Below are 25,065 nucleotides of genomic sequence, written 5' to 3'. Positions count from 1 at the left end.
GCGACGTCGACCTCCCCGGGATAAAACCTGATTGATCCGGTAGGGCAATCATCGGTAACAGTGGTTGGAGTCTGTTCGCCAACAGTTTGGCATAGACCTGGGCATCAACATTTATCAAAGAAAGAGGTCTATAAGAGTCTAGCTCAATTTCCGCCTTCTCAGGCTTCAACAATGTAATAATCATAGCTTCTCTCATTGATTGGGGCAGAGTATCTGTTTCTAACGCCTCCTCAAATACGGTTAGCAGTCTCGGAGCTAGCTCCTCAGCATACGCCTTGTAGGATGCAGTGGTCAGGCCATCAGAGCCTGGAGCCTTATTTAATGGTAAACTCTTAATCACTTGAATCCCATCCTTTTTCGTTATGGGTAAATCCATGTACTATCTTTGATTGTCATTAAACCACGCTAGGGCAATGGAGTCTAAAAATTCTGTCATGTTGCTTTCCTCCGCTATCCCAGTCGTCTTGTAAAGTACAGAGTAAAACTCCTGAATGCCTGCAGTACTCCCTCCAGACCTCTCACAATGTCGCCCTCTACATCTTTAATTTCATGTACATATGCTGCCCCCGCTATTGGTCGTATCATGTTTGCCAGTGTACGCCGCGGTCGATCTCCCTCCCCATACCGTCAGGCCTCCGCGTGTTTCCCAAGAAATTTAATCTCTCTGGCAGCTTCTTCATCAAATTCCAGCAGCTTAGTTTTAAGAAGGCCCACTGTCCTACGATCCCCGCCACTACACATCTTCTTATCTAGTTCCTTAATCTCTTTTTCTAGTCCTGCCAGTGTCCCTCTAATAGCCTGTAGCACCCCTGCTTGTCTTGCAATACATTGCCCTCGTATAACAGCCTTGAAGGCATCCCACAAGACAGCTGCAGTTTCCACTGTCCCCTCATTGTTCTCAAAGTATACTTCAATGTCCTTTCGAATCTCTTCCTTGAATGCCTCATCTAACAGCGCGTTTTGTGGTAGCCGCCAGGTAGAAGCTCTGGATGGGGCACCTGGTATTGATAATCGGAGCAGACAAGGTGCATGATCAGATAGTGATCGCGCCATATGGGCCACGTCCACCGTCCAGGTCACAACGTCTCTGGAGATTAACCAAAAATCCAACCTGGACCAGGCTTGGTGTTGAGTGGAAATACACGTTCCCTCCCTCAGGCCTGCGTGCCTTTCTCTCCAGATGTCTAGGAGATCGCCATCCATCATTATGTCTTGCAGGGCCACACATGCCTGCGGATGTAACGATCCAGCAATACCTTGTCTATCAGCCACATCAGATATTACTGTATTAAAATCTCCCCCCCCCCCCAAATCACAGTGTGGCACCCTATCCCACTGATTTTGGACCATATTTGGCGGAAAAACTCTGGGGAATCCGTATTGGGGCCATATTTCGCAGCAAATGTCACTTCTACATACCCCAGGCTTCCATTCAATATAACAAAACGTCCATCCGGGTCTACATATGAATATGCACATCTCCAATCCAACCCCCTTCTGATCAGAACAGCAACCCCCCTTGCATAGTTCGAATATATTGCAGAATATACCTCCCCCCACCGGCTATTTTTAAGCTTCTGAGATGGCTGCACATTCAAATGTGTTTCCTGTAGGAAACAAATATCTATGGCGTGTCTTACTAAATATGCATGAACTAGCCTCGCTTTCCGCCCATCATTCAAACCTCCTACGTTCCAAGTTCCAATATTCAAAGACTGTCCCGTAGACGTCATCCCAAAACTACAATCTTACATTCTCGCTCTACCTGCTTGCAACCCGTAACCAGCTGCGCTACTGCGCTACGCATATTTACTGTAATTCGTGGCTTCAACAAAGTACTAGCCCAAACCCAACCCCTCCCACCTCCCACAACAACTCCCAATTAGGTTGTAGTATAACCCACCCATGCGTAATCATTATAAATGTCAAAAAGAACATGGAGAACCTTCCCAGGGGGCGAGGGTAGACCGGCCTACTCTCCCACTTTCTCAGGGTGACCAGGGGTTACTGCCAGTGCCTACTACTTAGTCCATATATATTTAGCTTATATTTAACACATTTTGTACTGGGGGGGTAGGAGAGCCAACCGGATTCTCAATAGAAAATTACAACATTTCCAGTTATCCATAAAGCAGCGTAATGTAACGAACGAAACAACTACACTTCAACAGCTGAACTTAGTATAGAGAGTGCAAGCGTAAAAAGCATTACTACAGTAGTTCAGTCATTATCACTTAGCCTGCCAGCCTGAGATCCATCTGCAGCTCCTTTCTTCTTAGACCCCTTGCCTGCGACATGTTTGGCAAATTTAAGTGCAGATTTCGCATCTGTGAAGTAGTGCGCTGTTCCATCATGGGACATCTTCAATTTCGCCGGATATAGCAAAGAGTATGGAATTTGTGCCTGCAATAATAGACGCTTGGCCGGTAGGAACTCTCTCCGAGCTGCCTGCACCAGCGGGGTAAAATCTGGATAAAAAGATATTGTTTTTCCTTGGTGCGTAACCTGTCCTTTTGCGCGTGCCAGTCGCAGAATGGTGTCTCTATCCTGATAATTCAACAGCTTTACCAGTATGGGGCGCGGTGTACTCCCCACAGGTGGATTCGGACCCAATGTCCGGTGCACTCTCTCCACAGTAAATACCGCAGATAGGTGTGGGTCAAATAGCTCATGCAACATGTCTGACATGTAGGTTTCCCTTTTCGACATTGCTGTTGTCTCCGGTATTGCCGTGACACGTAGGTTGCTCCTCCGAGAGCGCGCTTCTAAGTCATCATTTTTTTCCCGTATGATTCCTAGCAGCTTGTCCATGTGGAGGAGTTGTTCCTTTGTTTCTGACTGGAATTCTTGAAATTTCACCTGTCTGTTTTCCAGGCCATCCAGCCTTGTTTCATGTACTGACACTTGTGTTTTTATTGCGTCCAATTGCTGCGTCAGCGTGTTCAATTTAGAGTCAATACTTTTCAAACTAGAGTGCAGAGGAGAAGTGTGGCTCAATGGTTAGAGCAGGCAGACCTCGATGCAGAGCTCTGGCCAGGGACCAAGGTTTGATACCCCGCCTCGGCGGGTCTCGGGCTCATTAATTCCCCTGACCGGATATTCTCGCCTCAGTGCCTATTCTGATCATGGGTCCCGCGCTGCAACTCTGGGCAATAGCTTGCTTAGTCTCCACAACGGCCCCCACAATGCGAGGGATGCCTGGTCTGCACCATGGGGGTGCCCAGGAGTGGACACTTCACAGGGAAAGCCAGGAAGGGTTCCCTTGCGGGATTCGTACAAGCGCCGGGAAACCCACTGCAGGTAGCTGTGCGCTATACAAGTGCAAAAACATTTACATTTCCAGTAGGAGAGCCTTCACATCTTCATCACCCGCTCCAGACTGCATCTCCATATCTGCGCCACCCTGTGCACCTCCTCTCTTCTCGTTTTGCCTGGTAGAGCACCTGCAATCAAACGTGATCTTAGGTTGTTTCAGATCTTGCTTGCCCATAGTTCCCCCAGGTGGGGCCTCGTGCTCCAAGTAATGTTACCAGGAATAGTACCCTATTTCATGTACTCCGTCTCTGCAAAAGGTCCTAGCGTCACCCTCAAACACTGTCACCTGGCGCGGTCGTTCACAGCAAGTATGTCAGTAGCGTTAGCAAGAACATCTCCTTGTGCCCTGTGTGGTGCACCCAAGTATAGCTGTTTGGCAGTGTATTGCGCAGTTCGTTAGTGTCGCCACGTCCCCAAATGCTTTTTGCAGCGCGATTTGAGTACCCCAGTGCTCATCCACTTACCTAATACCACAGTGTCTCCCCTGAGTGGTGTCGCAGGAGTACCGCGTCAGGTTAACCGATTCAGGAGGATCAGCTTGTAATTTCTGTCCCTCGGTCTCTCCAACCAGGTTGTTTGTTCCACAAGCAACTAGTATCGGCTTCCAGCAGCAGAGGTCACTAGATTCGCTAATGCTCAGCACACATATCAGCCAGCACTGACGAGCGCAGAATATTGCGAGCGTATTTCGCCTAACAGGGCTCAATTAAAGCGCTTCACACTCCACCTTTCGCAGCCTTGGTAGGGTCCTGCCAGATATGCGGCGTCTCAATGCGATGCCATCTTCATGTAGTCCCAAGCAAAGCCGCCGGTCCCACCTTGTGCAGTACACCGCGGTTGGTCAGAGCCAATGCCCCCCGCAGCACCTCTCCAGCTGCGTCCAGCTCGGAGTCGTGAGTTTCTCTGGTGTGGCCTGTGCTTTCCCCCTCAGTTCACCGCTTCGTGTTCACTTTCAGGAGACGGAAATCCCGTGCACCGCCATTTAGACCGCATTTAAGCGTGCATGTATTTACACTTGATTCCCACTGTCTCAGCCAGTTCAAGAGCCGACCTACCGCCTCGTGTATGTGTCCGTGTCACAAACAAGGTTGTTAGACTAACCTTGAAGCCAGATACAGCAGAAGCGATGCTAATTCTCTCCTTCCCTATATGCGGCACCTCTCTAGAGCCAAATATATATATAAAGAATAGTTCTGGCACAGAAGGTCTGGATAGCTGTTGATCTGCTTATCAGGTTATCACAAAAGTTAATGGCAATAATTTACTTATCTGCAGCTGTTGGTCGCGCTGGATAGTAGTAACAAGGCTCGCCAAAATCCAACAACAAGACAATGTCTGGTAGCGAGATGCCGAACTCATAAGTATTCCATCCTAGCCTCTCAACGGCTCTATATCAAGGTAACCCAACAATTGCAGCAAGAGTTCCTCTTCCAATCCAGATACGGTGAGGACAACAAATGTACAAATGAATATGCACACACTAGTTTAGGTTCACTTGTGTGTTAAAAGCAAGGGGTGCCGAGTCATTGGTAATTCCGTAAACAAACGAGGCAGAGAGCCGCGTCCGCTCACACTGCTTTCAGCGCGGCACTCGCTGGTCTGCCACACCGAAATACGGGATGGAAACGCTCAGCGCGTTTTGAGTAAGTTCCAAAAGGTGGCAGTGTTTCTGCAGGTTTCCGCGGCCTCGGCCAAGGCCAGCGAAGAACAAGTTCACTCCGTTAAGGCTACAAACAGGGGGGGGTACAGGAAAGGCAAATTTCACGGCTTCTCCTCAGGTCCACAGGTGACAAGCCCCGATCAGCTCCAGAGGAGGAGCATGAGTAGGAAGTGAGAGAGATCGAGTGGAGGGAGAGATAGAAGACAGACCATTCTGCAGGCAATCTGGGATACGTAGTCATGTATCCTTATGTGGCAGTGAGTGTGACAGTCCGCCTCCTCCGATATAGGACGGTGGCATTTTGGCACAGCTCCCATAGGTGTGCGTAGATGGGGCCTCCGGTCCGACATACCTTCCCGGGCTAGATTTTGGTGTCAACGCCTCAGGCACCTCCTTTCCAGCCGCAGCTCCACACGGGCCGATTTCACTCCACGGCCTGTAGCCTCAATATTGTGGCGATTTTCTCCGTTGTTTCTCCTGTTTGTGCGCAGCTCTCTCCCCCGTCGGCAGATATGTGTAGCACCACAGCGATGGTTTGAAAAACAGGATAAATGTAGGATTAAGTCCCCGGTCGGCGGAGCACGCTCAGAAGGCGGCCATCTCGCTGCTCGGCTAGCCACGCCCCCAAGAAGCCTATTATATATTGCTGGTTTTATATCTTATATGTTTTTAATCATTGGATGTATTCCTTTATGACTGTAGGTAATCCGAATAAAGATTATTTGACTGGCTGACTGAACCAGCTTACCAGCCACTGAAGGTGATTCCACACCTCCAATCTGCCAGGATAAGAGATAAAAGAACACATTTCTACCTTTTATGACAAGTTATACAACCAATGTGAGGCTGCTATAATGCCGTACCAGGAGATGCTGCAAAATGTAGGCCTGTTTTACCCGTTAGCAATGTAAACTAGCCCCACCCATCAAAGTGAATACTGCAGAATACAGGGCCAACCTAACTACCCTGGAAGGAGATGCAACATAACATAAGGAAATCCATCTGCAATCAGCATCAACGCTGTATACCTGCGACCAGAGGCGATGGGGAGAAAATGTCACTTAATGAAACACAAGAATGAACAAAATTCAATGGGTCTCAAGCCATAATAGGAAGAGAAAGGTCCCAAAATGTAATAAACATGAACAGACCTCAAGTAGTAACATCTGTCAGTGATCAGTTAGCTTCAACGGGCATGCATTGTCTTCAAGCTTTAATAGGTATAAAGGATCCTTTAAGCTGGTTTAGGCATCAATGGGTCTCAAGCCGTAACAGATGTCATTACGTCCAAGCTGTAACAAACCTAATAGACACCTAGCTGTAAGTAGCATCAGTGATTCCCAGACTGTAACAGGCATCAATGAGTCTCAAATTATAACAAGTTACAATGGGATCCAAGCTGTAATAAAGCTTAAATGGGCTCCATGCTTTACAGGCATAAATGGGATTCAAGGTGTATTAGACATCAGCGGGCCCGAGCTATATTATGCACTAGTGGGCCGCAGGCAGTATTAGGCATCAGGGGCCCTCATGCGGCAACAGGCCGCAGTGGGTCCTGAGCTGTAAACGGTCTCAGTCGGTCCAAACTGTAACAGGTATCAATGAGCAGCGAGCTGTAACCGGTCTCAGTCGGTCCAAACTGTAAGATGTATCAATGGGCAGCGAGCTGTAACCGGTCTCAGTGGGTCTGAAGCTGTACCATGTATCAATGGACAGGGAGCTGTGACAGGTCTAGGTGCTCACTGGGTCCGAAGCAGTAATACATATCAAAGGGCTACGAGCAGTAACAAGCCGCAGTGGATGCCAAGCTAAAATATGCGTCAATGGGTAGCAATCCGTAACAGGTCTGAGTGGGTCTCGAGCTGTAATATGCATCAATGGGTAGCGATCATCTGTAACAGGTCTCAGTGGGTCCCGAGCTGTAATATGTATCAATGGGCAGTGAGCTGTAACAGGTCTCAGTAAGTATGAGGTTGAATTATGTATTAATGGGCAGCGAGATGTAACAGGTCACAGTAGGTACGAAGCTGGAACATGTATCAATGGATCCCAAGCTGTAATATGCATCAATGGGCAGTGAGCTGTAACAAGTCTCAGTGAGTACCAAGCTGTAAGATGTATCAATGGGTAGCGATCTGTAACACGTCTCAGTGGGTCCCGAGCTGTAACATGTATCAATGGGCAGAGAGCTGTAACAGGTCTCAGTGGGTACGAGGTTGAATTATGTATCAATGGGCAGAGAGCTGTAACAGGTGTCAGTGGATCCCAGGCTGTAACATGTATCAATAGACACTCAGGTGTATCTGGTCTCAGTAGGTCCCAAGCTGTAATATTTTCCAATGGGCAGCGAGCTGTAAAAGGTGTCCGTGGATCCCAAGCTGTAAAATATATCAATATGCAGCAAAACAGGCTGCCCAGGGTCCTAAGCTGTAATATATATTCTTGGGCGGTGAGCTGTAACTGGCCAGAATGGATCTCAAGCTGTAATACGTATCAATGAGCAGCGAGCTGTAACAGGCCTCAGTGGATCCCAGCCTGTAAAATGTATCAATAGACACCCAGATTTAACAGGTCTCAGTGGGTCCTAAGCTGCAATATATATGAATGGGCAGTGAGCTGTAACTAGCCGCAAAGGGTACAAAGCTGTAATATTTATCAATGGGAAACCAGCTGTAACATGTCTCAGTTGGTCTGATGCTGTAACGTATGAAAGAGCAGCGAGCTGTAACAGGTGTCAGTGGGTACGAAGCTTTGTTATGTATCAATGGGAAGTGAGATGTAACGGGCCGCAGTGGGTATGAAACTGTAGTATGTATCAATTGGCAGCGAGCTGTAACAGGTCTCAGTGAGTCCAAAGCTATAGTATGTATCAATAGGCAATGAGCTGTAAAGAGATCTCAGTGGATAGCAAGCGGTAACAAGGATCAATTGGTAGCGAGCTGTAACAGTGAGTCACAAGCTGTAATATGCATCAATGGGCAGTTAGCTGTAACAGGCTGCAGTGGGTCCCAGGCTGTAACATGCATCAACGGGCAGCGAGCTGTATCAGGTCTCAGTGTGTCCTGAGCTGTGCCATGTATCAATGGACAGGGAGCTGTGACATGTCTCAGTGGGTCCTGGGCTGTAATATATATCAATGGGCAGTGAGCTGTAACAGGTCTCCATGGATCCTGATCTGTAACAGGTCTCCATGGATCCTGAGCTCTAACAGGTCTCCATGGATCCTGAGCTGTAACATGTATCAATGGGTAGAAAGTAGACACAGTTGCTGCAGGCTAGACGGCGCTGCCAAACAGAGCACTTGTAGCGCTGGGATTTATTTTTCTAGAACACAGACACCTGAATGTACTGATCTTAAAATATCTATAATTCTGGAATTTTTCTTGTTAATGGACTTGATGTGGCCTCTCAATCTCAGTGTCTCACTGGATAGCAAGCTGTACCATGTATCAGTGGACAGGGAGCTGTGACACGTCGCAGTGGGTCTGAAGCTGTACCATGTATCAATGGACAGGGCGCTGTGACATGTCTCAGTGGGTCTGAAGTTGTACCATGTATCAATGGACAGGGTGCTGTGACATGTCTCAGTGGGTCTGAAGTTGTACCATGTATCAGCGGACAGGGAGCATTGACATGTCTCAGTGGGTCTGAAGCTGTACCATGTATCAATGGACAGGGCGCTGTGACATGTCTCAGTGGGTCTGAAGTTGTACCATGTATCAATGGACAGGGAGCATTGACATGTCTCAGTGGGTCTGAAGCTGTACCATGTATCAGTGGACAGGGCGCTGTGACATGTCTCGGTGGGTCGGATGTTGTACCATGTATCAATGGACAGGGAGCAGTGACATGTCTCAGTGGGTCTGAAGTTGTACCATGTATCAGTGGACAGGGAGCTGTGACATGTCTCAGTGGGTCTGAAGCTGTACCATGTATCAGTGGACAGGGAGCTGTGACATGTCTCAGTGGGCCTGAAGCTGTACCATGTATCAGTGGACAGGGAGCTGTGACATGTCTCAGTGGGCCTGAAGTTGTACCATGTATCAATGGACAGGGAGCTGGGACATGTCTGAGTGGGTCTGAAGTTGTACCATGTATCAGTGGACAGGGAGCTGTGACATGTCTCGGTGGGTCTGAAGCTGTACCATGTATCAGTGGACAGGGAGCTGTGACATGTCTCAGTGGGTCTGAAGTTGTACCATGTATCAGTGGACAGGGAGCTGTGACATGTCTCAGTGGGTCTGAAGCTGTACCATGTATCAATGGACAGGGCGCTGTGACATGTCTCAGTGGGTCTGAAGTTGTACCATGTATCAATGGACAGGGAGCTGTGACATATCTCAGTGGGTCTGAAGTTGTACCATGTATCAGTGGACAGGGAGCTGTGACATGTCTCAGTGGGTCTGAAGCTGTACCATGTATCAATGGACAGGGCGCTGTGACATGTCTCAGTGGGTCTGAAGTTGTACCATGTATCAATGGACAGGGAGCTGTGGCATGTCTCAGTGGGTCTGAAGCTGTACCATTTATCAGTGGACAGGGAGCTGTGACATGTCTCAGTGGGTCTGAAGCTGTACCATGTATCAATGGACAGGGAGCTTTGACCTGTCTCAGTGGGTCTGAAGTTGTACCATGTATCAATGGACAGGGAGCTGTGACATGTCTCAGTGGGTCTGAAGTTGTACCATGTATCAGTGGACAGGGAGCTGTGACATGTCTCAGTGGGTCCGAAGTTGTACCATGTATCAGTGGACAGGGCGGTGTGACATGTCTCAGTGGGTCTGGATCTGTACCATGTATCAATGGACAGAGCGCTGTGACATGTCTCAGTGGGTCTGGAGCTGTACCATGTATCAATGGACAGGGAGCTGTGACATGTCTCAGTGGGCCTCAAGCTGTACCATGTATCAATGGACAGGGAGCTGTGTCATGTCTCAGTGGGCCTGAAGCTGTACCATGTATCAGTGGACAGGGAGCTGTGACATGTCTCTGTGGGCCTGAAGTTGTACCATGTATCAGTGGACAGGGAGCTGTGACATGTCTCAGTGGGTCTGAAGCTGTACCGTGTATCAATGGACAGGGAGCTGTGACATGTCTCAGTGGGTCTGAAGCTGTACCATGTATCAGTGGACAGGGAGCTGTGACATGTCTCAGTGGGTCTGAAGCTGTACCATGTGTCAGTGGACAGGGAGCTGTGACATGTCTCAGTGGGTCTGAAGCTGTACCATGTATCAGTGGACAGGGAGCTGTGACATGTCTCAGTGGGTCTGAAGCTGTACCATGTATCAGTGGACAGGGCGCTGTCAGTGGGTCTGAAGCTGTACCATATATCAGTGGACAGGGCGCTGTGACATGACTCAGTGGGTCTGAAGCTGTACCATGTATCAGTGGACAGGGCGCTGTGACATGTCTCAGTGGGCCTGAAGTTGTACCATGTATCAATGGACAGGGAGCTGTGACATGTCTCAGTGGGTCTGAAGTTGTACCATGTATCAGTGGACAGGGAGCTGTGACATGTCTCAGTGGGTCTGAAGTTGTACCATGTATCAGTGGACAGGGAGCTGTGACATGTCTCAGTGGGTCTGAAGCTGTACCATGTATCAATGGACAGGGCGCTGTGACATGTCTCAGTGGGTCTGAAGCTGTACCATGTATCAGTGGACAGGGCGCTGTGACATGTCTCAGTGGGCCTGAAGTTGTACCATGTATCAATGGACAGGGAGCTGTGACATGTTTCAGTGGGTCTGAAATTGTACCATGTATCAATGGACAGGGCGCAGTGACATGTCTCAGGGGGTCTGAAGCTGTACCATGTATCAGTGGACAGGGCGCTGTGACATGTCTCCGTGGGTCTGAAGCTGTACCATGTATCAGTGGACAGGGAGCTGTGACATGTCTCAGTGGGTCTGAAGCTGTACCATGTATCAGTGGACAGGGCGCTGTGACATGTCTCAGTGGGTCTGAAGCTGTACCATGTATCAATGGACAGGGAGCTGTGACATGTCTCAGTGGGTCTGAAGCTGTACCATGTATCAGTGGACAGGGTGCTGTGACATGTCTTAGTGGGTCTGAAGCTGTACCATGTATCAATGGACAGGGAGCTGTGACATGTCTCGGTGGGTCTGAAGCTGTACCATGTATCAGTGGACAGGGAGCTGTGACATCTCTCAGTCGGTCTGAAGCTGTACCATGTATCAGTGGACAGGGAGCTGTGACATGTCTCAGTGGGTCTGCAGCTGTACCATGTATCAGTGGACAGGGAGCTGTGACATGTCTCAGTGGGTCTGCAGCTGTACCATGTATCAGTGGACAGGGCGCTGTGACATGTCTCGGTGGGTCTGGAGTTGTACCATGTATCAGTGGACAGGGCGCTGTGACATGTCTCGGTGGGTCTGAAGTTGTACCATGTATCAGGGAGCTGTGACATGTCTCAGTGGGTCTGAAGTTGTACCATGTATCAGTGGACAGGGAGCTGTGACATGTCTCAGTGGGTCCGAAGTTGTACCATGTATCAGTGGACAGGGAGCTGTGACATGTCTCAGTGGGTCTGAAGCTGTACCATGTATCAGTGGACAGAGCGCTGTGACATGTCTCAGTGGGTCTGAAGCTGTACCATGTATCAATGGACAGGGAGCTGTGACATGTCTCAGTGGGTCTGAAGCTGTATCATGTATCAGTGGACAGGGAGCTGTGACATGTCTCAGTGGGTCTGAAGTTGTACCATGTATCAGTGGACAGGGAGCTGTGACATGTCTCAGTGGGTCTGAAGTTGTACCATGTATCAATGGGCAGCGAGCTGTAACAGGCTGCAGTGGGTCTCAAGATGTAACACGTTTCAATGGTCAGTGAGCTGTAACAGGCTGCAGTGGGTCTCAAGATGTAACATGTTTCAATGGGCAGTGAGCTGTAACAGGCTGCAATGGGCCCAAGTTGTAACATGTACAAAAGGGCAGAGAACTGTAACAGGTCTCAGTGGGTTCCGAGAGGTAACATAACATGTGTATTTATAAAGCACATGTTCACCCAGAGGTGTCTTGCCGCTAAATAACAGATGTTTATTTTTACCCAACTCAATGGTACTCATTTTATCGACCTCAGATGGATGAAAGGCTGAGTGGACGCACCAGGATTTGAACCTGTGACCAAGAGGTCGAACACAGGCCCCTGAAGTGGATGCATTAGTCCACTGAGCCACCAAGCTGTAATTGCTGTTATTAGGCCCCAATCTGTGACACACTCTAATGCCTCATAGGCCTCATGCAGCTCTGGGCTTCAATCGGCCTCAAGCAGTAATAGACATTAATGTGATTCAAGCTGTAACTGCCATCAATGGGTCTCAAGATGTAACAGGTAACAATTGCCTTCATTCTATAATAAGCATTAATGGTCCTCAAGCTCTAATAAGCATTAATGGCCCCCAAGCTAGAATAGGCATTAGTGAGTTTAAAATTGTACACTTAGTAATGTGTATGTGTGTGTAAGTAAAAGTTGATGTCAAAGGGAGTGTCATGTCACTTCCGCTATCCCTGGCATTTTGGGCAATTGACGTCCATGTATATCATATCAGTTGTTGCTTCGTAGCAGTTTGTGTTACACCAGTAAGGTATTTTATGTGTCTAGCTTAAGGTGTGATTCTGTGGTGAATGACTTCTAGAGTGAAACCCCTCCAGTTGTAGAAAAATAAAAAAAATGCCGGAGCAGGAAAGTTTTAGTAAACACCAATGCTTGAAGTATTTCAAGCATTACCCTATAGATTTGCTTGATTCCGGTATCAGCTAAATATAGTGCCTCTAGATTATGTTAAAGGCCCCTCAACAGATGGATTCTCACCAAATACAGGGTTGTTTCCTCAATTGCATCGACATCAGCCTCACCAGCTGTGATATCAATTTATTGCCTATTTCTGTTAAACATTTTTACCTAGTGAGAGCTTTTAGAAATAAGTTGTAAACCATACTGTGGACAGGTAATGTGTACTACCACTCCCTCGGCAACCAACACGAGTTCTGGATTTGTGGTAGGACTGAGAGATGTGAGGGTTGTCTGAAATGTGGGCATTTTTCTTTCAAAATAATGTTTATTTAGTACAACTATTGAACTGATGACACACGCTGAAAGACTTCTATGCACTCGAATATTGAAGTAGCGGCTGCTACCATGGTGAAGTGGTGCGACAGCAGGTCCCACGCTGTGACGTGTATCAATGGGCAGCGAGCTGTAACAGGCCGCAGAGGGTACGCGGCTTTAATGTGTTGAATGGGCAGCGAGCTCTAACTGTTCTCAGTGGACCCAAGCTGTAGTATGTATCAATGGGCAGCGAGCTGTAACAGGTCTCAGTGGGCCTCAAGATGTAACATATTTAGGTCCAACGCTGTAACATGTATCAATGGGCAGCGGGCTGCTACAGAGCGGAAGTGGGTTCCGAGCTGTAGTATGTATCAATGGACAGCGAGCTGTGACAGGTCTCAGTGGGTCCCGAGCTGTCTATCAATGGGCAGCGAGCTGTGACAGGCTGCAGTAGGTCCCAAGCTGTAATTGACATTATTTGGCCCCACACTATGACACACTCAAAGGCCTCATAGGCCTCATGCAGCTCTGGGCATCAATCATCCCAAGCAGTAATAGACATCAATGTGATTCAAGCTGTAATCAGCATCAACGGGTCTCAAGGTGTAACAGGTAACAATTGCCTTCATTCTATAATATGCATCAATGGTCCTCAAGCTCTAATAGGCATTAATGGCCCCCAAGCTAGAATAGGCATCAGTGAGTTTAAAATTTTAAAATAATCAGTGGATCTCAAGATGAGCTTCACAGTAGACCATGTGCCTGGGTACGAGTTACTTGGTAAAATGACTGATTCCAGCTGGTTATGGCCCCCCTGCAACATGCAACTACGAGCTTGTGTTCCCGGTATGGAGAAAGATGAATTTACCAGGACCTTTACTGCCAATAGATATCTATCATTCCAAAGACATTTTTTCTCCCATTTATCACCTTAATTGACCACGTGGGTCATTTGATCGGGGAGGAGGCATTGGGGTTGTGGGTGGGGGTGTAGCTCTACGGTTTGCTACCCAGTCCTCTTTTTACGGTTTCAGTCCTTGTAGTGCCGAGAAGCTCCTCCCAGGGATTGTCACCTCCATGGACAGGTGCGAGGCTCTCAAAATATTTTTGTTCTTATGAAATCAGTACCTTTCATTCCATGTCTCTCTGCTTCTCTCCTATTGACCACAGGGTCTTTCGTAGGTCCTTTTTTCAGTTTCTTTTTCCTGATTCCTGAACTCAGAGACACATGAAATGTGTTGCCAGGGTGATAATGCACCTTGACAGCCAGAGCAGGCACTACACATGCCCCACCAGCAGGGCGCGTGTATCCTACAGGCCTCCGGGCCTTCACTCCAGGGGCAGCAGTCACCGAACGTGCCAGGAAAGAGGGAACGTTTCTCACACCAAAATCACCCACAATGCACCATTGAGATGAACATCATGGCCCTCGTTTAAGGGTCCCCTGGCACTGCCTTTGTGACCCCTGGCCTCAGAGTTGGCAACATCATTGCCAGGAACACAGGGGCAGCTTGGTCTCCACTCTCTTCATTTTCTGTCAATTCTTTATTACACTAATGTGTAAGTGTGTGTGTGAGTAAAAGTGGATGTCAAAGGGCGTGTAATGTCACTTCCGCTATCCCTGGCATTATGGTGAATTGGCGTCCATGTATATCTGTTGTTGCTTCGTAGCAGTTTGTGTTACGCCAGTAAGGTATTTTATGTGTCTAGCTCAAGGTGTGCTTCTGTGGTGAATGACTTGCATAGTCAAACCCCTACAGTTGTAGAAAAATACAAAAAATGCCCGAGCAGCAAAGTTTTAGTAAACACCAATGCTTGAAGTATTTCAAGCACTACCCTATAGATTTGCTTGTGTCCGGTATCATCTACATATAGCGCCTGCAACAGACGGTTTCTCATCAAACACCGGGTCAGTTCCTCACTTTACATCAGCCTCCACCGGCAGTGATATCAATTTATTGCATATTTCGGTTGAATGTTTTTACCTTGTGGGAGTCTTTAGAAATAAATTATACACCTTATTGTGGAAATGAAAAAACATACACTAAGAATGAGAAAAGATATTCTGGACAAGAGAAAGTCCAAGAATCAACTTTAGAAAGAAGAAAAGGAATGACGAACATGGGAAGGCAATGAGATAAAAGAATAAAATGAAGACTAAAACAATAAGAAATACAAAGCCCATAGAAGAATTAAACAAGAAAGTTATGAAAGTGTAAGGAGAATGAAGTGAGATGTAGATGTTAAAACTGAGAAAAGAAAAAAGCTGGAAGGAAGCAGCTAGGAATAAGACACAGAACAGGAGAAAGAGATCAAAGACAGTGCACGCCCCTTTCATCCAAAACAGGTCAAATTAGCACAAGTTCATGGGTAAACTTGTGAGCAGTAGCACCACGCCAAGGTTTTGACCTTTGCTACTGAACATTCACACCATTCACACCTTCATTCATACTACCTTGCTTCACATTAGACCCACAGACATTCCGCACCCAGCAAGGCAAAATTGAATTCGCCTGCTAAGAGAACCCCAGGAATTGCTATTAAAAGCTGTTTGGTACAACAACAAGGAACCTCATAAGGCCTTACCCCTCCTTATGGAAGCTCCGCCCCCACCTCAAAGTGCATTTCACTGGCGGTCTGCGAGGTGCTGCCTGGTTCCTCCCACTGAACGATCAAACAAGCACATGGTAGAGGCCTCGAGAAGCAGAACTGCCGCGGCCATCCTGTGAGTCTGATGTTAGCTCGGTGCCCCCAAGTCCCCCATTCACTCCTCTTTCACACCATTCATAGCCCAGTCCACACACTGTACCTACACTGCAGGCATCCCCGACTACGCCTCTATACACAGCTGAGAGGTGAATGATGTCATAAAGCCTGCCAGGGCCAGGGGTATGATGTAGTAGATGACATCACAAGGGATTGTTGGGAAATGCTGATATCACTGTAGGCAGCATGAAAGGACAGGAAGAAAGCAAGGAACAAGGCACAGAGCAGGAAGAAAAAGAAATCAGACAGTGCACCCCTTTCATCCAAAACAGGTCAAATTAGCACAAGTTCATGGGTAAACTTGCGAGCAGTAGCACCACGCCAAGGTTTTGACCTTTGCTACTGGGCATTCACACCATTCACACCTTCATTCATACTACCTTGCTTACCATTAGACCCACAGACATTCCGCACCCAGCTCCAGATAGGGGCGGTGCCAGAGTTCCTGGAGCTCAAGGCATAATTGAATTCGCCTGAGGGAGAACCCCAGGAATTGCTATTAAAAGCTGTTTGGTACAACAACAAGGAACCTCATAAGGCCTTACCACACCTTATGGAAGCTCCGCGCCCACCTCAAAGTGCATTTCACTGGCGGTCTGCGAGGTGCTGCCTGGTTTCTCCCACTAAACGACCAAACAACACATGGCAGAGGCCTCGTGAAGCAGAACTGCTGCGGCTATCCTGTGAGTCTGATGTTAGCTCGGTGCCCCCAAGTCCTACATTCACTTCTCTTTCACACCATTCATAGCCCAGTCCACAAACTGCACTAACACTGCAGGCATGCCCGACGACGCCTCTATACACAGCTGAGAGGTGAATGATGTCATAAAGCCTGCCAGGGCCAGGGGTATGATGTAGTAGATGACATCACAAGGGATTGTTGGGAAATGCTGATACCACTGTAGGCAGCATGAAAGGACAGGAAGAAAGCAAGGAACAAGGCACAGAGCAGGAAGAAAAAGAAAGACAGTGCACCCCTTTCATCCAAAACAGGTCAAATTAGCACAAGTTCATGGGTAAACTTGCGAGCAGTAGCACCACGCCAAGGTTTTGACCTTTGCTACTGGGCATTCACACCATTCACACCTTCATTCTACCGTGCTTTCCAAGAGACCCACAGGCATTCCGCACCCAGCTCCAGATAGGGGCGGTGCTGGAGTTCCTGGAGTTCAAGGCAAAATTAAATTCGCCTGCTAAGAGAACCCCAGGAATTGCTATTAAAAGCTGTTTACTCAACGACAAGGAACCTCATAAGGCCTTACCACACCTTATGGAATCTCCGCCCCCACCTCAAAATGCATCTCTCTGGCGGTCTGCGAGATGCTGACGGTGGTTGAATCAGACACGCAAATGGCAGAGGCTCGAGAAGCAGAACTGCCGCGGCCATCCTGTGAGTCTGTTGGTAGCTCGGTGCCCCCAAGTCCCCCATTCACACCTCTTTCACACCATTCATAGCCCAGTCCACAGACTGCACTCACACTGCAGGCATGCCCGATTACACCTCTATATATAGCTAAGAGGTGAATGATGTCATAAAGCTTGCCAGGGCCAGGGGTGTGATGTAGTACATGATGTCACAAACCTGCCAGGGTCAGAGGTGTGATGTAGTTGATGAGATCACGAGTGATCGATGGGAAATATTGATAACAATCAAGGCTGCCTGGAGGGACAAGTGATACATTATGTTGGTAGGTGTAGGCCCATCTGCCACAAAACATCACAGAACCAGATTATTGAGGGAAGGAAGTCAGTTGCAATAATCTTATTATCACGGTTTCCTGTGTTCTTTTTATTGCATACAGACTGCTATTTTTAAGCTTCCTAGAAAGACAGAATGGGTCAGAGGATTTGTTTCAGAATTTGTCACTCTCTTGAATATTCTACAGATGTTGTGGTCTCGATGGTCAATAATTCACAATAGTCATCTCCTTTCAAATTTGCTGCCAAAAAGAATGTCCTTCATACCCATGTTAACAGAATCTGTAAAGGCGATGGTGAGATAGGTCTTGTGTACTGCACAGGAATGCACAGCTTTTCATTCTGTTTCTTCCAATCTGCTCTGCCCACTTCACAGGTGTGATTCAGGTATTCAAATGTCAGGGTGGGATCTAAGGATTAGAAGACACCCTACATCTTTCTTCTGCACCGACTGGCAGAGCCTGGCAGCGGTCTTATGGCTGGGCTCTGAGTCTTTATCTGTGTGAAGACTGCCATAGACTCCTTCTTGTGTGACTACGCACAGCTTCAAGAGCATTGCACACATTAATCAAATAGAAAGTAGTTCTGGATACCCTGGGGGGTCAAGGTGCCCAAAGAATCTATAGTCTTGGAATCTCCTGTTTTGTACTAAAAAAAGTTAAGATATCACACATATCTGCGACTTAAACCTTAAAAACCATTTATGTTTTGTGCAAGAGGCATTCCGAATGTAGAATTTGCATTCCATACATAGCTCTTACGTTCCAAATTAGAACCGTTGTTTCAATCTACATTCTAAAGGAATTCTTTCAATTCCAAATTAGAACTCTGATTCCAACCTTAGAATGTCCTTTACAAAATAGAATTGTCAATCCTAGAAATCAAATTTCATTTGTGCAAGGCCTGGACATTACATCATGCCTTCATTGTGACACCACAAACACCTTCATTACAAGTTTGTAAATTCGATTTTTGCGCTGAAACTGGAGTTTCTGATCTAAGGGATGTTGGGAAAAAAGTAACACTACTGCACTCACTGGGTTACTCATGGACACATTTGGTCAGGTAAAACCTTGTGGAACTTGTCCATGGAAAACAGCTCTGTACTTCAGAAAAGTCTTGACAAAATCTGGGCAGAAAGGTGGACATCAGCTATAATTCTCCTTAGCTGGGAGGAAAATGCCAAGCTGTGCAATATTCTGCATCATAGAATGTTTTAGGCTGCAGTGAAATTATAGAATTTCTGACGGGGTGTCCACACAGCACTGGTGTTGTGTTTCGATTTAGATGTCTATATATAGATTTTCCTGAAACATGTCCTTATATAGGCACACTTCGCATTGCCCTTATATAGGCACAAGATCCCAGCCCTTATTTAGGAATTAGCCATGCTCTCCAAATATGGCATGGTCACCTACATCCGTCCACCTCAACGTCACAAATTCTTAGAAACCAGACCCTTAACTCATTGGGACTTTCCCTGGCCTAGGATTACTGATTTCTCCAAGAACTCATTTATTATGCATGAACAGCTATGCCATAAACGTTCATTCATGACGTCTTCCTCTGCCCGACTTTACGTCAATGCTAACATTCCAAGGCACCCACCAGGTATAAATATACTGAAAGGAAGACAACACCAGGTAATTGGAAGAGCTTCCTTTATTTTGGTCTAGTGAAGCAGTTGTTCCGGCTGCAGCTGCCGTCAAAGTACATTCCAGTTCCAACCCCGGAATCAAGGTCGGAATGTCACGAGAATGCCCTCGCGACAAGTAAAAAAAGGAATCCCAACACATCCCCCTCCTTTCACTGGAAACACTAAAACTTTCGTAAACCACCCCCTCCCAACACATTAGCAATGGCTAAAAACTGTACCACCCCCACCCATCACAAAAAAATACCAATACATCACAATGATAAGAATAACAACTAAAAGAAAAAGAAGAAGAAAGAACGTAATCATGATATTTGACAGGAGGAGACCTAGTTCTTAAAAGACCCCGTCGAAAAACAACATTGTCATTCGGTACAGATATATCAGGACTGGCAGTTTCAGTGGCCAGAGTCGATCCAGAAGTGCTTACTCCAAATGTATTTTTCACAAACTCAACCTTTGACTCAGGCACTACTGAGATAACAGACTTGTTCCAAATGTTCCCATTCTCCAGTACAACAACATGATCTCTTACTTCCTTGACTCTGGCAGGAGCAGAAAACCGAGAATAGCCCTTGAGCACAAGTATAGGTTTCTTGATCCTTACCCAGGCACCTTGACACACAGGGAATGTTCTGATGCTGTCAGATGCATACTTAGCCTGAGCTGCAGCTCTGGCATCAGCCACCTTCCCTATTTTATGTACATTTACTTCTTTCCTTGACATCCAGTCCTTATTAAGCCTGGAACCCGCTACTCCACCTCCATGCAAAGTAAAAGGAGATATACCTGTACTAGAATGGGGAGTAACCCTCATTGCCCACAGCCTGTCAGAGATTACTTGCTTCCAGTGCAAACCATTAATAGTGTAATTAAAAGTGTAATTGATCCTTTATTACTCGGTTCAGACGTTCAACTAAACCATTACGGCAGGACAGTGCGCACACATTACCCGGTGCCAAAGAGGATTTCTCCCCTTCGCCATGCCCCTGTACCTGCACAAGTGGGCAGGGACACAACCCACCTTCCTAAAAGGAGATGCGTGATTGGGGGTGCCTGGCTCAATCACGCAACTCCGAGAAAAATAAGAAAAATAACATTCAGATGAACGTTTTAATTGCCGTGGCCATTTTCTGTTGCCCCCCTGACGTCAGGACCACCGTTCATGCTTGGGTGGTCCGGGCTCATGTTTGGGTGGGCCTTGCCTATCCAGCCCACCCGCTAGAACCGGGCCTGTTTACAGTGCCAGGGACCAGGCAAATACTTTAGCTTTCCCGCCATATATAAATGGTCAGCATTCTGCAAATGACTGACTGCCAGTCAATCGACCTTTGCCCCCATACAGTGCCCTGGGGCCAAACGTTACCTTTAACTCACTCGCATGAGCTAAAATCAACTACAACCTAGTATTTATTAAATGTAAGTGCTGTGGTCACAGTGTTACCGTAGCATTCAGTAGTTTAGCAAGCAAGCAAGCATTTTGCCTCCCATCAATATAAATGAACACTGGGACAGGTGGTCTGTTTCTGAGATCACAATATTTGTGATGTGTTCTAGCACAGATTAGCATCATTAACGCTGCACAAAGAGGAATAATACAAGAAGGTAGTAGTGTTCCCAACATGGGAAAGGACCGCACATCAAAAAAGAAAGAGCAGGTATCTAGGAATAAAGTAAATGGCGTGATATGTAAATAGTAGCTGTGAGTACAGCGGGGTGCCAAGTAGGCTGTAAGCACTCACTACCCAGAAGTGCCGTAAACAGATTGAAAGTACAATCTGCTGGGAAATTCACAAGAAAATCAGCTGATGCAGCACACCCATAGACAATATAGTGGGTCGTAAACACAACCAAATCTTCAAGGACCAATGTCACTGATGATTAAATAAGCAAATTCCAAGAGTCATTATACAATGCAAAGCATCCAAAGGTTCCAAAGGATGAGATGAACTGTCCACGAAGCTTCACTACTTCAGCTACTTTTAATATTCTTCCAAAACATATCCATACTAATATAATAAAGAGAGAGCCCAAACCTTTGAGGTGCGTAACCTCAGGAACCACAGCACCGATCACAACACCCAATACAGCGTTGGAAAGGGCAGTTGCAGCAGAAGGACATAGGCTATGCAGACGCCCACCATATACATTTAAAAGGTAAAAGAACCGTGCCAACAAAGTAGTCCCTTGTGGGCGTGTCTGCGTTGTGCTGTGGGCATGTGCTGGGGGCGTGTGGTACGTTCCGCCCTTCATGCCATGTCTCATATCGTGTGCTAATCCCACCCTGCTCCCTTTAAATACCCCTGCACCCCATAATCATAACCCACTCTTACTCCTTAAAATACCCCAACACCCTTAAACACTAACCCATCTTAACCCTATAAATATACCCTGTACCCCAAAACCCAAACCTAACCCTGAACCCTATAAATACTCCTGTTCCTCAAAACCAAAAACCTACCTCTGAACCCTAAAAATACCCCTGTACCCCAAACCCCAAACCTAGCCCTGAACCCTAAAAATACCACTGTACACCAAAACCCAAACCTACCCCTCAACCCTTAAAATACCCCTGTAACCCAAAACCCAAACCTACCCGTGAACCCTAAAAATACCCCTGTACCCCAAAACCCAAACCTAGCCCTGAACCCTAAAAATAACCCTGTACCCCAAAACCCAAACCTAGCCCTGAACCCTAAAAAACCCATGTACCCCAAAACCCAAACCTAGCCCTGAACACTAAAAATACCCCTGTACCCCAAAACCCAAACCTAGCCCTGAACCCTTAAAATACCCCTGTACCCCAAAACCCAAACCTACCCCTGAACCCTAAAACTACCCCTATACCCCAAAACCCAAACCTAGCCATGAACCCTAAAAATACCCCTGTACCCCAAAACCCATACCTATCCCTAAACCCTAAAACTACCCCTGTACCCATAACCCAAAACTATATCTGTACCCTTAAAATACCCAAACACCCCAAAACATATACCTCAGTACCCAAAAACATATACCCCTATACCCATACTTAACTTATCCAAACATTAAAAAAAACATGCTTTTACCATTCATGCATTTACAACTATTTTCGTTGTAAATGTATGCGTGGTAAAAGCATATAAAATGGAATGCCATGCATTATAATGGCATTGCGGAGTCATGGTACTATCGTAATGAAAGTATGCGGAGTGATGGATGGTATGCGGAAAGAAATTTGCGGAATAATGGGTGTTTACCCTCCCCCGGTAAGTACATTGGTGGCACGGCGGCCCACATCTCCAGCAACATACTCATATTTTTTCACCACCCATTTGAAAAATGCACAGGTCTCTCTCATTGATGGCCAGCACTGACATACACTTTTAGACACAGCTCCCGCCACAAGTTCTAGAATTGCGAACTTTAGAGCTGGGGAGCTACGTTCGAATCTCGGCATCAGCTCAACATCCTGTGATTCCAGGCAAATCGCTTTGTCTCCCCGTGCCTACCACAAATGAATGTGTTCTTCAGTAATGTAAATTGTGCTCATGCCATGTCGTCGAATTCGCGCTATATAATATTGCAAGGAAAAATAAAGTAGGGAAACTCGAGTTCACACACTACTGAACGCGCACTCTTAAGTGCATCAGCAGTGCACTGTGAATCGGAGCGTTTCACAGGCCTGTCACAGATAAGAAATGCTATCAAAACGAAATCCTACAAAACAATATACTACTGGCCGGCAGCAATTCATACCCGAACAACGTCGGGAAGGACTGCTAGTCCAATAAAAAGAACAGCCAACACGTGTTGCGTCTGTACCTGGTACATACAATGACTTTCTCAAGGCTACTGGTTGTTTCTTAACGTTTTCAAAATTCCAATAGATACGACAGAAGAACTGCAAACTCAGTACATAATCTCCACAGTGTAAGAGCTAAATTCAGGTTGATCCTTTCTGGTGAAAAAGTGTAGATGCAGTGAGTATGGTCCACGCTACAGTACGCGCTCCAATATACGTGTTTCAATAAAAACCTTCCAGAACCTCGTTAATAAGCAGCTGTAAGGTGTATGGAGTTCCCAATGTACGTCGGTCTGTAATCCAGACAATACACTCAAGTAAGATATAAGCAGCTTGCAAAGAACCTCCTGAAGCAATAACCTTCCTTATGGCAACAAGAGGTCACACAGTAATGGGCAAACCAACCTTAAGAAGTAAGATCCGTCTGTTTAAGCAGGCTCAAAATCCACTGTCCCTGCGCATGATAACGCTGTTTCTGAGATCAGATTATTTGTGATGTGCTCAAGCACAGATTAGCATAATTAACGCTGCACAAAGAGGAACAAGCCGTTTTCCTTGTGAAATAGATCCAAACAAACAAACCTGCGAGTGGAGCACGCGAGTGCGCCACAGCGAGACATGTGGTTTGAATTATCGTGCCCGTGTTTGGGCACGATAATTGAAACCACATGACGGCCGGTGCTCGTAATAGGCACCAATAGGCCGTGGGTGGAGCAATGTGCCCGCCTTTGGCCAATTGTGTGCAGTTTTTCATAAAAAGATGCAGGCAAAGGCCAATAGGGTGCCCCTAAGGAAAAAGCACACGCTTGTGCGTGTGCCATTCCTAGGTCAGAAGCTGAAACCCCATTTTTACCTACTAAATGTCTCGCGCTGCACAAACAGTACTGTGCACTGCAACGCTAGGCATGGACCTAAAAAACTGAGTAGAAAGGTTACCCCGCTGAGGAAAAAACACTGTCATGGAACTAAACATGAAAAGGAAGCATTTAAGCAAGTGGGTGTGGTGTAGCGGCTAAAGCGTTTGATATTGAAGCTGGTGAATAAGGTTCGTGTCTAGGTAGATATGGTCAACATACTGTGATTCTGGGAAAATCACTAAATTCACAGGAGCCTCACAAAGAGACGACTAGATCTGTGACGCAACTAGTGCTCATGTAAAGCGCTCTGATATCTTCAAGTGGAGTGTCCACTCTACAAATCTCAAAAAAAATAAAAGGTTGTGGGAGTTGGAGGACTGAAATAATGTAAACATGTCTAGAAAAGTAACCAGAAATATCTAAATTTATTCATGAGGATTTAGAATCCCCTTTATGCGTAGAAAGTTAAACACAAATAATGTGAAAACAAACGTAATGATTGCTTATAAAACTAATCATGTGACATTTTTTAAATGTTGTTAAAGTCAATACAATTATTCTTTGCAAAATATATGGACCAAACTGTAACAGACATCAATAGGACACAAACAGCGTTAGCCATTAATCCTACCCACCTATAAATAGCCATTAATTTGATCATGCCGAAAGGTCACTAAATGAGCCACAAGAATAAATAACAAGCATTTGCAATGCATTCAGTCTCGCCTTTGAGACCTTATTTATTTATTTATTTTAGTGTTTTATAGAGCGCGAACTAGACATGTGAGGGTATCAGAGCGCTTTACTCGATTTACAGAGGTGAACAAACAAAAAGTCTTAAAGTACAGAAATATACAAACTGGTTGGAAAGGGGCAGGGGTGCTGGGAACATAGGGGGGAAAAGGAGACACAAGTGTATGGTTACAATTATAGTTAGAATCAGTAAAAACAAAAGCTCCACATTTTCTCGGCGGGGTGAATTGGTGATCTGAGGAAGAAGCGATAGTCTTAGATTCATCAGGCACACTATGGTGGTTGAGGGCAGGCCTTAGACGAGGTATTTACCCATGTGAAAAGTATTGGCCTCCTTCTAGAAATGTGCTAGAGAAAGAATTCTTCTGATGGCGGGTGGGAAAGAGTTCCAAATTCTTGGTGCTGCCCCGCAGAACGCCCTGTTGTAGGTTCTTTTTTTCAGAAAACGGGCAGGTTGTAGCAAGAGGTTTCTAGTGGACCCGGAGTTCCTGCTTCCTCCAGATACCACTAG

This window comes from Lissotriton helveticus, chromosome 2_2, assembly GCF_964261635.1.
Source record: "Lissotriton helveticus chromosome 2_2, aLisHel1.1, whole genome shotgun sequence".
In the NCBI taxonomy this organism is placed as follows: domain Eukaryota; kingdom Metazoa; phylum Chordata; class Amphibia; order Caudata; family Salamandridae; genus Lissotriton; species Lissotriton helveticus.
Note: the sequence above shows the minus strand (reverse complement) of the source record.